The following is a 12,750-nucleotide window of genomic DNA, read 5'->3' on the forward strand; positions in this document are numbered from 1 at the left end:
CCCAGTCAGTGAAGACTGGGAAATGAGGCTTCTTTCTCTAATCCACACATGCCAACTCAATCTTATAGAAAAATAACTATGTTCAAAATTCATGACACAGAATTCTAAACAACTATCATAAAGTTGCTCGCCCAAATCAGAATGAGGTCAAATATGAATCAGGTGAGAATTTCAACAAAAAGGAAATATTTCAAAGTATCTGATGAAAATCATAGAGCTGAGGCAAGCATTGTGATCCAATGGTTTAACTCATCACCTTGGAAGTGCACACACCTGAGTTGAAGTCCCACCTCCAATTCATACCCAGCTTCCTGTTAACATGCACTCTGGGAGGCAGCAGATGATACCTCAACTACTGAGTCTGTCGCTCCCCCTCTTCGCAGAGGAACGACACAGGACCCTGCACTGTTCTTTTGTCTGCTCGGCCCTCCCCGGGTTTGCTGCTGGTTCTTCCCGGGTTGGCTGCCATCCCTCCACCTCCGTGGAGGGGCGGGCCCCCCTGCCACTTTCCCCACTTCCGCGGGGGAGAGGCACACCGCCGGCCGGCCGGCCAGCTCTCTCGGGGGCTGCTCAGATATTCCTCAGGTATTCCTGGTGCATGTTGTCCCTCTCCTCCTTTATAGTCCTCTTCCACCAATCCCAACTCTGCTACCCACACGCCAAGCACGCTGCTCTCCTCCAATCAGGAGCAGGATCAGCTCCTGCAGGTTACTGGTCGAACTGGAGGCAGCTGTGTAAAAGTTGTTTAATCCTCTCCCAGCGCCATATTGTGGGAGAGCAGATGCATAGAATAAGTCTTAATTCCAGTAACTTAGTCTAGTCCGAGTTGCTCCCCACAGAGTCCTTGCCTCCTGTGTGGGAGACAGATGGAGTTCCTGGCTCTTGAATTCACACTGGCCTTGCCCCAGCTCTTGCAGACATTTGGATAGTGAACCAGCTCATGGATTCCATCTCTCTTTCTCTCCCCGCCCCACTGCCTTTCATATAAACAAAAATAAATAAGTTTTAATAACCATGGAGTTGAAGAATGCAGTAACTGAATTGAAAATTTCGGTATAGAAATTCAATAGCATACTAGATTACACAGAAGAAAGGATCAGTAAATTCAAAGACAGATCAAAGGGAATTGTTCGATCTGAAGAGAAAAAATAAAATGTTACTAAAAAGAATGAAAAAAGTTTAAGGGGCTTGTGGGACACCATCAAGTGGACAAGTTATAGATTATGGAAATAAAAGGAGAAACAGAGAAAGTGCTAGAAAGTTTATTGAAAGAAATAATGGATGAAAATTTCCCAAATCTGTAGAAAGAAACAGACATTTGGATCCAAGAAACCTAACAGACCCTAATAAGAACTGATAGAAATACATGCTGAGATACATTATAATCCAATTGTTAAAAGTGAGGGACAAAGAGTTATGAAATCAAAAAGAGAAAGGCAATTTGTCACAAACAGGGAAACTCCCATAAAACCAACAGCATATTTCTCTGTAGAAACCTTGTAGGCCAGAAACAAGTGGGATAATACACTCAAAGTGCTGAAAATTAAAAAAAAAAAAATGTTAACCAAGAATACTATACCTGAAAAATGAAGGGGAGATAAAATCTTTCCCAGAAAAATCTAAGTCAAGGTGTTTCATAACTGTTAAACATGCTTTATAACAAATGTTAAAAGGCATTCTTCAGCTTGGAATGCAAGGATGTTAAACATCATCATGATAGGGAAAACAGCTCAAAACTCATTGATAAAGTTAAATATATTGGGCCGGCACCACGGCTCAATAGGCTAATCCTCCGCCTGCGGCACCGGCACAGCGGGTTCTAGTCCCGGCAGGGGCGCCGGATTCTGTCCCGGTTGCCCCTCTTCTAGGTCAGCTCTCTGCTGCGGCCTGGGAGTGCAGTGGAGGATGGCCCAAATGCTTGGGTCCTGCACCTCATGGGAGACCAGGAGAAGCACCCGGCTCCCACCTTCAGATCAGTGTGATGCGCCGGCCTCAGTGCGCCGGCTGCAGTGCGCCAACTGCGGCGGCCATTGGAGGGTGAACCAACGGCAAAGGAAGACCTTTCTCTCTCTGTCTCTCTCTCTCACTGTCCACTCTGCCTGTCAAAAAAAAAAGTTAAATATATTAATACAGAAGATTGTAATGCTTGTGTGGTTGCAAACAAATCACTTTCAATCACAGTAAAAAATAACTACAAGCAAAAGACATGTTAATGTATACATATATTAATAGATGTAAATTATTACAATAATAATACAAAATGTGGAGTGAGGAAGAAGTAGAGGTGTTGAGTTTTGATTTGCAATTAAACTTTTTACCAGCTTAAGATACACTGTTGTCGGGCATTTTATGTAAGCCTCATGACAACCCTAGGGAAAATTACTATGGGAGTTAAACAAAAGAAAAAGAGCAAAACAAAGTATATTAATAAAAAATATTAAAAATACATAGGAAGAAAGTGAAAAGGAAAGGACAAAAAAGAACTATAGCACTAGCAAAAATCATTTAATAAAACAGCAATAATAAATTCTTCCCTATAAATAACTCAAATGTAAATGGATTAAATTCCCCAACCAGAAGACAAAGACAAATGAACGGATATTTTGAAATGACCATATGGTCTCTGCAAGAAAACTACTTTAAATTGAAGGACATGCATAGACCGACAGTGAAGAGATGGAAAAAGATATCTCATGGAAATAATAACTAAAGGGGAGCAGAGGTGGCTATACATATACAGACAAAACAAACTTTAAGACACAAAGGAACATCTAATGAAAGGATCAATTCACCAGTGACACAACAGTTACAATGATTTATGCACCCAATATCAGAACATCAAAATATTTGAAAGCACACATTGAAGAACTGAGTGAAGAAAAGGATAACAATGCAATAAGGAGGAGACTTCTAAATCCTAATTTCAGTAATCAAGAAAAAATTCAGACAAAATGCCAATAACAAAACAAAGGACTTTTACAATACTACAGACGAATGGACCTGAGAGACAAAAACAGAATACCTCACCAATAACAGCAAAACATACATTCTTCTCAAGGGCACATAGAATGGTTTCCAGAGTAAATCACACGTTAGGTCATAAAACAAGTCTTAATGAATTTAAGAAGACTGAAATTATACCAAGTACCTTTACTAAACACGGCGGAATGAAACTATCAATCCACAGCACAAGGAAAACAAGAAAACTCACACATACATGTTAGTTAAACAACACTCTCTTGAAAAGCCAGAAGGTCAAAGAAGAAATTAAAGGGGAAGTTAGAAAATCCCTTGAGATAAAAAATAAAAACAACAAAACCCCAGCATATCAATATCATGTAATGCAGAAATAAAGAGCAGGCAGGGAGCAGAAGTCAAGTCAGTGTACTATGGAGAAAACACTTAGTATCCTTGTGGTGAAGAAAATATTCTGTATCTTGACCATACCAATGTCGTATCTTAGCAATGATATTATGCTATAGGTTTGCAGGTTTGCAATTGTGACCATTAGAGAAGTGATAATGAGTACACAGGAACTCTCTGTATTGTTTCTTGTTTCTTTTTTTTTTTTTTTTTTTTTTTTTTTTTGACAGGCAGAGTGGACAGTGAGAGAGAGAGAAAGAGAGAAAGTTCTTCCTTTGCTGTTGGTTCACCCTCCAATGGCCACCGTGGCCAGCGCGTTGCGGCCGGAGCACCGCGCTGATCCGAAGCCAGGAGCCAGGTGCTTCTCCTGGTCTCCCATGGGGTGCAGGGCCCAAGGACTTGGGCCATCCTCCACTGCACTCCCTGGCCACAGCAGAGAGCTGGCCTGGAAGAGGGGCGACCGGGACAGAATCCGGTGCCCCGACCGGGACTAGAACCCCGTGTGCTGGCACCGCAGGTGGAGGATTAGCCTAGTGAGCCACGGTGCCGGCCTGTTTCTTGTTTCTTACAAGGGCATGTGAATCTACAAGTCTCCCAGAATGAAAAGCTTTATTTTCAAAAGTGTCCAAGGAGCAAGCATTTAGCCTAGCAGTTAAGACACCCTCATCTCACATCACAGTGCCTGAATCCAGTTCTTGCCTTGATCTCCTTGCTCCAGCTTCCCATCAGTGCTTATTTAAACGCTGCTGCAATTTCTTGTCTGATCTCTGTGCCTCTAAGTTGATTGTTCCTCTCATCCACTCTGAGCACTGCATTTTCTTTAAATATTTTATTTTATTTGAAAGACAAGGAGATGGAAGGACAGATGAAGAAAGATCACCCATCTCTTGGTTCACTCAACAAATGCCTGCAACAGCCAGGGCTGGACCAGGCTGAAGTCTGTGTCTTCCAGGTAGGTAACAGGAATCCTAGTACTTGAACCATCATCCACGGTCTCTTAGGGTATACATTAGCAGGAAGTTGGACCAGAAACAGAGGACCTGGGATGTGAACCAAGCACTCTGATATGGGCTGTGGGTGTCTCAAGTGGCCAATGTGTCATGTGCCCACTCCTGAACACTGTATTTTTCATAATTCATTTTCCCATGTTCACTTCCCAACTCAGGGAATCATCATGATTCAGTGCCCCCAACTCCTCTAGCTCTGCATAATCTATTGCAAGCCTCTCTTGAGCCATGGGTCCTGCCAATTCACCTTACACGCACATTTTACTCCAAGCAAGCAAGTGTGCTCACATGCTCCTATGATTAGAAACCCTATTGTCATAGAGTTTCCTGCCAGAAAAAATTCCCTTACCAACCACACTGCATTCTCCTGCAATCTTCCTCTAATTTCTATGCCTCCTCTACTTCATGGCCCCTGTTCAAGACCAATATATTTGTGCAGAAGTCTTGACTTCCCAGCCTGCAGTCCCACATGGTTCCTTTCAAGGCTGTGCTGAGTTACTCTTGGAATCAGAGATAGCTTTGGCCCTTCATTGTACTCTGATTCATTCATTCACCCAACCATTCTACAAAATAGGCTCACCATATATTTGTAGACAAGTTACTTCACTCATTATAGTAATTCTTAAACATCTCTTAGTTTTTATTCTATAATCTTGCCTTTGACAAATAACATGAATCATGCCTTATTTTCCTCAACAGACTCCTGAGTTCGCAGTGGTGTAGCTGATGTCTCAACATCACCATTGACATCACAGTATCAAACATCAATTGAATTGCTCCAGCCTACAGTCACTACTCTCCTTGGCATAGAAAACTCAAAGACAGAAGACATAGCCCTGCAGTCACAATGTACGTGGGGAGGAAAATGCCAATGAATGGTATATATTCCAACATTAAAAGGATTCAGAAGCACAAGCAAGCGCTGAGCAAGAGCGTGATGGAGGTGGTGGCACTTAGGGTTCTGTAGTGGGCCCTGTGGGGATGCACCCAGAACTCCTCTTCAGGCAGACACACCCATTCTGAGCAGCTGCAAGTAACAAACCCAACTGCCACACTCTGCACTGAGAATCAGCTCCAATGAACCACCCTGCCCAAGGTTACAGCCCCTCCAAGAGGGCACCCCACAGTCAATAATTAGTTTGTTCAGGGAAATAAAGGTGCAAGCTCCTTTGTCTCAATTGAGTCAACTCAGAAGAAGCACCCAATCTCAAAGCTCCTGCTGAGATCCACTGGTCAAGGCCTCCCTTGCACTGGCACTGCTCTTCAGCTTCTTGTTCAGCCCATGACTGCACTGCTTCTTTAGAGACTGTCTCCCAGGATCACCCTCCAGTAAAATCTGGGCATGCAAACCTTCATCTCACAGTGTAGTTCCAGGGAGTCCAATCTCCGTTCACACTGTTGAAAGAGTGTGTGGTCATTTACCTGGTCCTCAGCTGAAATAAAGTTTGAGAACACTAGCAAATAGGTACTCTATTTCATTTTAATTTCTCTAGAGTTGACAAAGTCAGAACGAATTCTCTCTCTCTCTCTCTCTCTCTCACCCTCACTCTCCAAGGAAGAACCTGAAGATTAGAGCAGTGATCTGTCCAAGATCACACATCCAGAAAATGGTAGATCCAAGGCACAAACCCTCACCTTCTCAATCTCAGTCTTCCTATCCAAACCCAAACTGTTTGCAAAGTGGTCTCTTTTTTTAATAAAGATTTATTTATTTGTTTGAAATGCAGAGATACAGAGAGACAGAAATCTTCTATCTGCTGGTTCATTCCCCAGATGGCTGCAACAGCTGGGGCTGGGCCAGGCCAAAGCCAGGCACAAGGGTCAAGGAGATAGGCCATCTTCTGCCACTTTTCTGGGAGCATTAACAGAGAGCTGGATCAGAAGTGAGCAGCTGCGAATCCAACCAGCACCCATATGGAGGTTTAACCTTCTACATCATATCACTGGCACCAAAGAGGTCTACTTTTAAGAAAAAAATATGGACATCAAAACAGACAAACTTGAATTTTCCTTTTCTAGCAGTCACTATCTTACTTTGAATAAATTATTCAACCTCTCAGAACTTTGCGTCTATAGGTGGCCCTGTGTCTACAAACCAGAAATGAGCACTACCGTGAGGATTCATTGAAACACAGAAGATATTATTTCCTGTTCTCATGGAGGAGAGGGGAGTACCAGATAAAAAAAAAAAAACACTTGGAATATTCAGATTGTAGAGAACTCACAATGTTTTCTTGATCATCCTGTTGAGAATGACCTCTCCTTCTGGTCACCTCCATTGAAAGTGACCTCTTATTCTTGTGGAATTCCACTGTTGCTTAGATTACTCTTAGAAACATACTTAACTACATTTTTATAGTTATGGGCCTTATTTTACAGTTATTGGCCATAATTTTTCAATCAAGAGGTAGCATCTTTAGGGCTGAAATGATCTTAGACATCTTGGAGCTAAGACTAAGAAGTGCCACGGAGTAAATGCCATAACTGCGTGTATCAACCATGTTGCTATATGCAGAATAAACAGGTGGTATTCTGGGCTAAGTCTGTCTAGTAAATTGTCACATGAAGGAGAAAAGATAGTATATTGACTATGAGAACAGGCTACTCTGGAACTCAGAAGTAGAGCAAGCAAAGCAAACAGTGAACTGAACCAGCCAAATTCCCCCAATGTAAGAATGTGGACCTACAGATGTCAGATTCTACCAGGACTAACAATCAGCTAAATGAGAGTAGGAAGGGACAGGGGAAACCGAAAGGGTTGATCTGATGCTGTTGCCTCCCAAGAACCATGGAAGCAAAGAGACCAGGAAGAGCATTCCTCCAGCGTTGCACCCTGCCAAGCATTAATCTCAGTCAGATTGCAAGTACAGACTTTTGCTGAGGTGGAGGAGAGGGTGGAAAAGCTGCTGTAGGAAGCGGGATAGGGAGTCAGCAAAAGAATTGTGAGCAGACATAAAATTAGAAAGCAAGACTCTGTATAGATCCAGGCAGAATAGTTTTGTGATTTTCAATAGCAACATTCAACAACCCAGCTGTGCAGTGAGAGAAGTAGCACTGTAAGGATGACCCTGGGAGCAGAAATTCTCTTCCCTTGATTGCTTCCTCATGCACGCTCAAAGGTTTAGATACACATGACAAAGTGTCCACTAATTAAAAACATTAGCATCCAGTCCTAGGTCTTGTCCTCCCAGAGAGCTGGGGCAACAAAGTTGCTAAGAGCGAAAGCTCTATAGACTAAGCCTTTTGTTTGAATCTAGTTCCCACACTAAACGTCAGTTGTCCTTGAAACTCTTACTTAACTGTACTGCACATAATACTGAATGTACACTAGTATACACCTTTAAAACTGTAAGAAATAAATAAGAAAATGCATAAAGAATTGTAACATGGTGCTCACAATGAACAAATAAGTGTTAGACATTAATAAATGGAGAGCAAGAGAACTTCACACTCATAAGCATGACTTGTTTTCTTTCACTTTACTTTTTTATTTAACAGGCAGACACAGATAGACAAAGAAATTTACTCCTCTCATGTCTGCAATGGCTATGTCTGGGCCAGGCCAAAGCCAGGAAGCAGGAACTCAATCCAGGTCTCCCATTGGTCATAAGAATCTAATTACTTGAGCCATCATTGCTGCCTCCCAGGACCTGCATTAGCAGGAAATTTGCATCAGCAGCAGGAGCTAGGCATGAAACCCAGGTACTCTGATGTGGATCACAGTCAAGTTAACTGATATCTTAACTGCAAGACTAAGTACTTACTGCAAAACTTGTTTGTTTTAGGGACTGGCGCTGTGATGTAATAGGCTTAGGCACCGGTTTATGTACAAGCTGCTCCTCTTCTGATCCAGCTCTCTGCTTATGGCCTGGGAATGCAGTGGAAGATGGCCCAAGTGCTTGGGCCCCTGCGCCTGCATGGGGGACCTGGAAGAAGCTCCTGGCTCCTGACTTCAGATTGGCTCAGTCCTGGCCATTGCGGCCATTTGGGGAGAGGATCAGCAGATGGAAGACCTCTCTGTCAGCCTCTCCCTCTCTCTGTCTATAACTCTACCTCCCAAATAAATAAATAAATCTTTACAAAAAAGCTATTTGCTTTATAGCCTATGAGTATTAGATCAGAGATTACAAAACTAGTATTTAGCCCAGTTTATAATTATTACATGCAATAATTGTTTGTTTGCTCCCCTACGTAAAGGCAGAGTCTGCAGATCTCATAAAGGTAGAAACCTTCTCTGTTTGCACCAATTCTTGCCCAAATACGGTACCCAGCACACAGTATGCGTTAATTAATTAATCAGTTAATTAATTTAAATGAACGTGGTATTTAGCTGGAATAGAGATTACAGAGATGTTTTATCAGAAACTTTGTGCTTCCACATCACACTACAAGCTACCATGCGGATCAAAAAATAAATAACAGCAATGACCAATTCAAGCTTCTTATGAATTCCTGCAGTTAGATGTCTTTCCTTCCCTAGACAAAGCTAAGCTGTCACCTTGTTAGTGCTGTTGGCCATCCATCTGTTCCCTGGTTTCTCCCTCCTGGCCTGAAGCAATTTCTTCCATGGGTCAGATTAAAGGGATGGTAGCTTTCAGTGTGTGTGTATTTGTGTGTGTGTTGTCCTAACTGTTGTCAGCCAGAACTAGCCCTTCTTCCTATTTACATGTCCTCATGCCATCCGTAATTATTTACCACAATCACCCATTTGATTTCCTTCTAGAATCTGACATTTCTGTTAGATTCCTGAAATCTCCTGTAACTTTCACCATACATCATACTCTGTAACACGGAAAGTGGTCATCTTTTGCACTTGTCTTTATGGTTACAGTAGGTAGAAAAATACTTGTTTGGTTATCACATTTAAAGCAAAACCCTCAAGAGCATTTTTAAGTAAAACTGTGGGGGGGACAACTGGATGCCAGGTGGTCAAAAGGATCTGAAACAGGAAGTTGTTATCTCTACTGTTCATTGACAAGTTGGTGTCAGAGTTTTCAGCTTCTCAGACTCATTCTTGCTTTTTGAATACATGAGAAAAAAAAGAGGCCTTCAAATCTACTTTGCAAACTGTTGTTTACTGGAAAGAAATTCTTTAATTTAACCTTGGTTGACTGTGGGAAATATTTATTTTCTCTCTTTCTAGTAAACAATTGATATTACCTAAAAATGGCTGGGATAAGCCTAAAGGCTTTGTGATAGAGACACTACATGACAGCCTTTATGTTGCCACCACACACACACACAGCATCATTCCCTCAGATCTGCTGGCTCTGAGAATCCTCACCCCATAAACTTTAGATCACAGTTGCCTTCCAGGGTTTTAACTCTACCCTTGGGATGCATCTTGATCTACAGTAGCTTCTGTTCCAGAATGAAATATAATAAACATCAAGCATGTGAGTAAATAACTCCTTTAAAAATAACTAACTCTAGTGCTTCAAATAAATATTTTAATGTATTTACCATATCGATTTTGTGCTGAAACAAAGTCTTTGTTGATACATAAGAGAGGGTAACTTCCAAAGTACTGGTTTACTTCACCTTCTAAATTTTTAAAATATTTGTAAAATTTTATTCTGGATGATTTAAACCTTTGTGGCCATGTGAGGAGTATGATTTGGCCACTGAATGGTAGAAAAGATAAATGAATACATCCATCCATCCACACATACATACATAAATCACTGCATCACAGGTTTGCCACTAGCAGACACAAGGCTGTTCTCTTAGGAGGAGCTTCTTATGGATTTAGATGAATGAGTTCAATTATGGCAACAGATCACTCAAAGAGGGATTAATTCAGAGACAGAGAGGAAGCACATTTTCCTTCAACAAACAACTGTCTGCACAGCAAAAAAAAATTACTAGCACCAACACATAACAAGCATAACGTCCAAAAGGAATGACATCAGCATGTGGAAGAGGTACCTGCACTCCCATGTTCACTGCATCGCTATTCAAAGTAGCCAGAATGTGGAATCAGCTGAGTGTCCAATGATGGGTGAATGGAGACAAATGTGGCATACATACATAATGAAATATTACTCAGCCGGCGCCGTGGCTCACTAGGCTAATCCTCCGCCTTGTGGCGCCGGCACACCGGGTTCTAGGCCCATTCGGGGTGCCGGATTCTGTCCCGCTTGCCCCTCTTCCAGGCCAGCTCTCTGCTGTGGCCAGGGAGTGCAGTGGAGGATGACCCAAGTGCTTGGGCCCTGCACCCCATGGGAGATCAGGAGAAGCACCTGGCTCCTGCCATCAGATCGGCGCAGTGCACCAGCCGCAGCGCACCGGCCGCGGCAGCCATTGAAGGGTGAACCAACAGAAAAGGAAGACCTTTCTCTCTGTCTCTCTCTCTCACTGTCCACTCTGCCTGTCAAAAAAAAAAAAAGAAAGAAAGAAAAGAAAGAAAGAAATATTACTCAGCCCTAAAGAGAATGAATTTCTGACATTTCAGCAAAATGGATGAAACTGAGTTTCAATATGTTAAGTGAAATAAGCTAGACAAATACCACCTGTTCTCTCTCACACATGGATATTAAAAATACTAATAGTTGATCTGAACTTAAAATAGTGATTACTAAAGGCTGTGGGGACAGAAAGATGGTAAAGATGGTAGGAGGTCAGATAAGGGGTACCAAAATGCACAGAAGGAGGTAGTGGCTTTGCTGGTCTGCAGCACAATGGGGTGACTGTTTTTGCAACAATGTATTATTAACTGTACAAAAAACTGGAAGAGATAAGCTGGCAGGCTCCAAACACAAAGAAAAGTAGAGTAAATGGAAAGGTTAGTTGTCTAGTGTGGTCAATTTACAGTGTACATACATGTTGAAATATTGCTCAGGACTCCTGCCTCCAAAATACATGCAAGTATTACACGTTAACCATAACATTTTTAAAAATAAAATAATCAAAACATGAAAATCAAGGATAATCCACAATAATAATGCAGTCAGAGACCCAGAAATAATTCAAGCCTGCGTCCTTCGTGGAAAGCTGCCAGCTCTCAAAAAGACCATGAAGACTTCACCTGGCCTTTTTGTTTCTTGAAGAGCAATTACAAACTTTACCATTGAAGCTTTGGTTCTGTTATTATTTTTACCTCTCTGTTCTTTTTACCAAAGTAGAATAGTCTTACAGGGACTGTAAAGCCAACTCAGGGCAGTTATCAACCTTAAAGAATATAGGTAGTTGCAGTGAGTAAAAATAACTTCCAAAGTGCTACGTGTTTGGAAAAAGGATTTTTTAATAAATAATAAACATTGTCAAATCAGTTAATTAAGCATTTGTGCAAAATCTACAATGCGCAAAGCGCTGTTTTGAGGACTTGGGGAAACAATCATGAGCATTGTGTTTTTCAAGGGGAAGGGAAAGAACGAACAGGAGTAACTTTAAGACAAGGCAGATGGCAAAGATGATTTTGGAGCTCTAAACAATGCTCCATAGGAGGCAATAAAGAAAGACGTACTCATTCCTGATTGGTTTGGGGGCATAGAGGTGATCTTCAGCTAGAGAAAGAGCTTATTCACTACTGATCATTACTTTTAAGGGTTTCTTTTGTGATGATAAAAATAATGTCTTCCAGAAGATAGCATAGACATGGATCGGTGATTAAAGTCGATCAAAACCTGAGGTATGTAACTTCTTTTGGTGTGCAGTTGACTCCTGGTGGACTTGAAGCTCATCCAAATAGCCTTGTCCAATCAGTGGTACGGTGGCTTGGGTCACTCTAGCAAGGTCAGGCTTCAGTCAGCTTTAGTGGACGGCCCCAGATATCCGGACATAACCCATACTTCCCGCGGTCAATGGAGGAAACACTCACTAGGGATTCTCAGCTCCCAACATAAAGATCTACACAGTCACCAACTCTGGAGCCCCACCTGTGCCCTTTCCAAGGCTGAATCCTCCACCTACCCACATTTTGAATATTTAGTATGCTTTTAAAGTTTCTATTACCAAAGATTTTTTTAATCATATAGAACTTACACAAAAAACTACTTCTATAAATATATTTAAGGAATGACGTAATGTTGAAAAACAAAAATTGTAGGTGTACCCCGCTACCCACCCCTAATTGCTTGATTATACCCTCTTTATGTCCCCTTCTTTATTCATAGAGGGTGGTCACAATAATTCACAGAAAGCTTGCTTCAACGTAAGTTTTGAAAATAGTTTAAATCCAAAAAAAAGTTTGACTTTGAGAGAATCAGTTGTCTAATATGCCAACAAAGCCTACAACTAAATTTTAAGAAAAGTCCAGAAGTCTTTTCCTAAGTGCTTACTTTGTGGTCTGAACTGTAATATAATCATTTTCTGACCCAAATATCATACTTAATATTTACCGCTGGAATGCCAAGTTAGATGGCCCAACTACCTTCTCCTT

At 41.6% G+C, this 12,750-nt stretch overlaps 1 long non-coding RNA gene across 3 annotated transcripts in view; it reads right to left on the reverse strand.

Moving 5' to 3' along the window:
- LOC103349547 (uncharacterized) overlaps positions 1–12,750 on the reverse strand; it is a 569,252-nt gene that overhangs the window by 381,260 nt on the left and 175,242 nt on the right. The gene's annotated exons all lie outside the window — the stretch shown is intronic.

Source organism: Oryctolagus cuniculus, chromosome 14, assembly GCF_964237555.1.
Source record: "Oryctolagus cuniculus chromosome 14, mOryCun1.1, whole genome shotgun sequence".
Lineage (NCBI taxonomy): Eukaryota > Metazoa > Chordata > Mammalia > Lagomorpha > Leporidae > Oryctolagus > Oryctolagus cuniculus.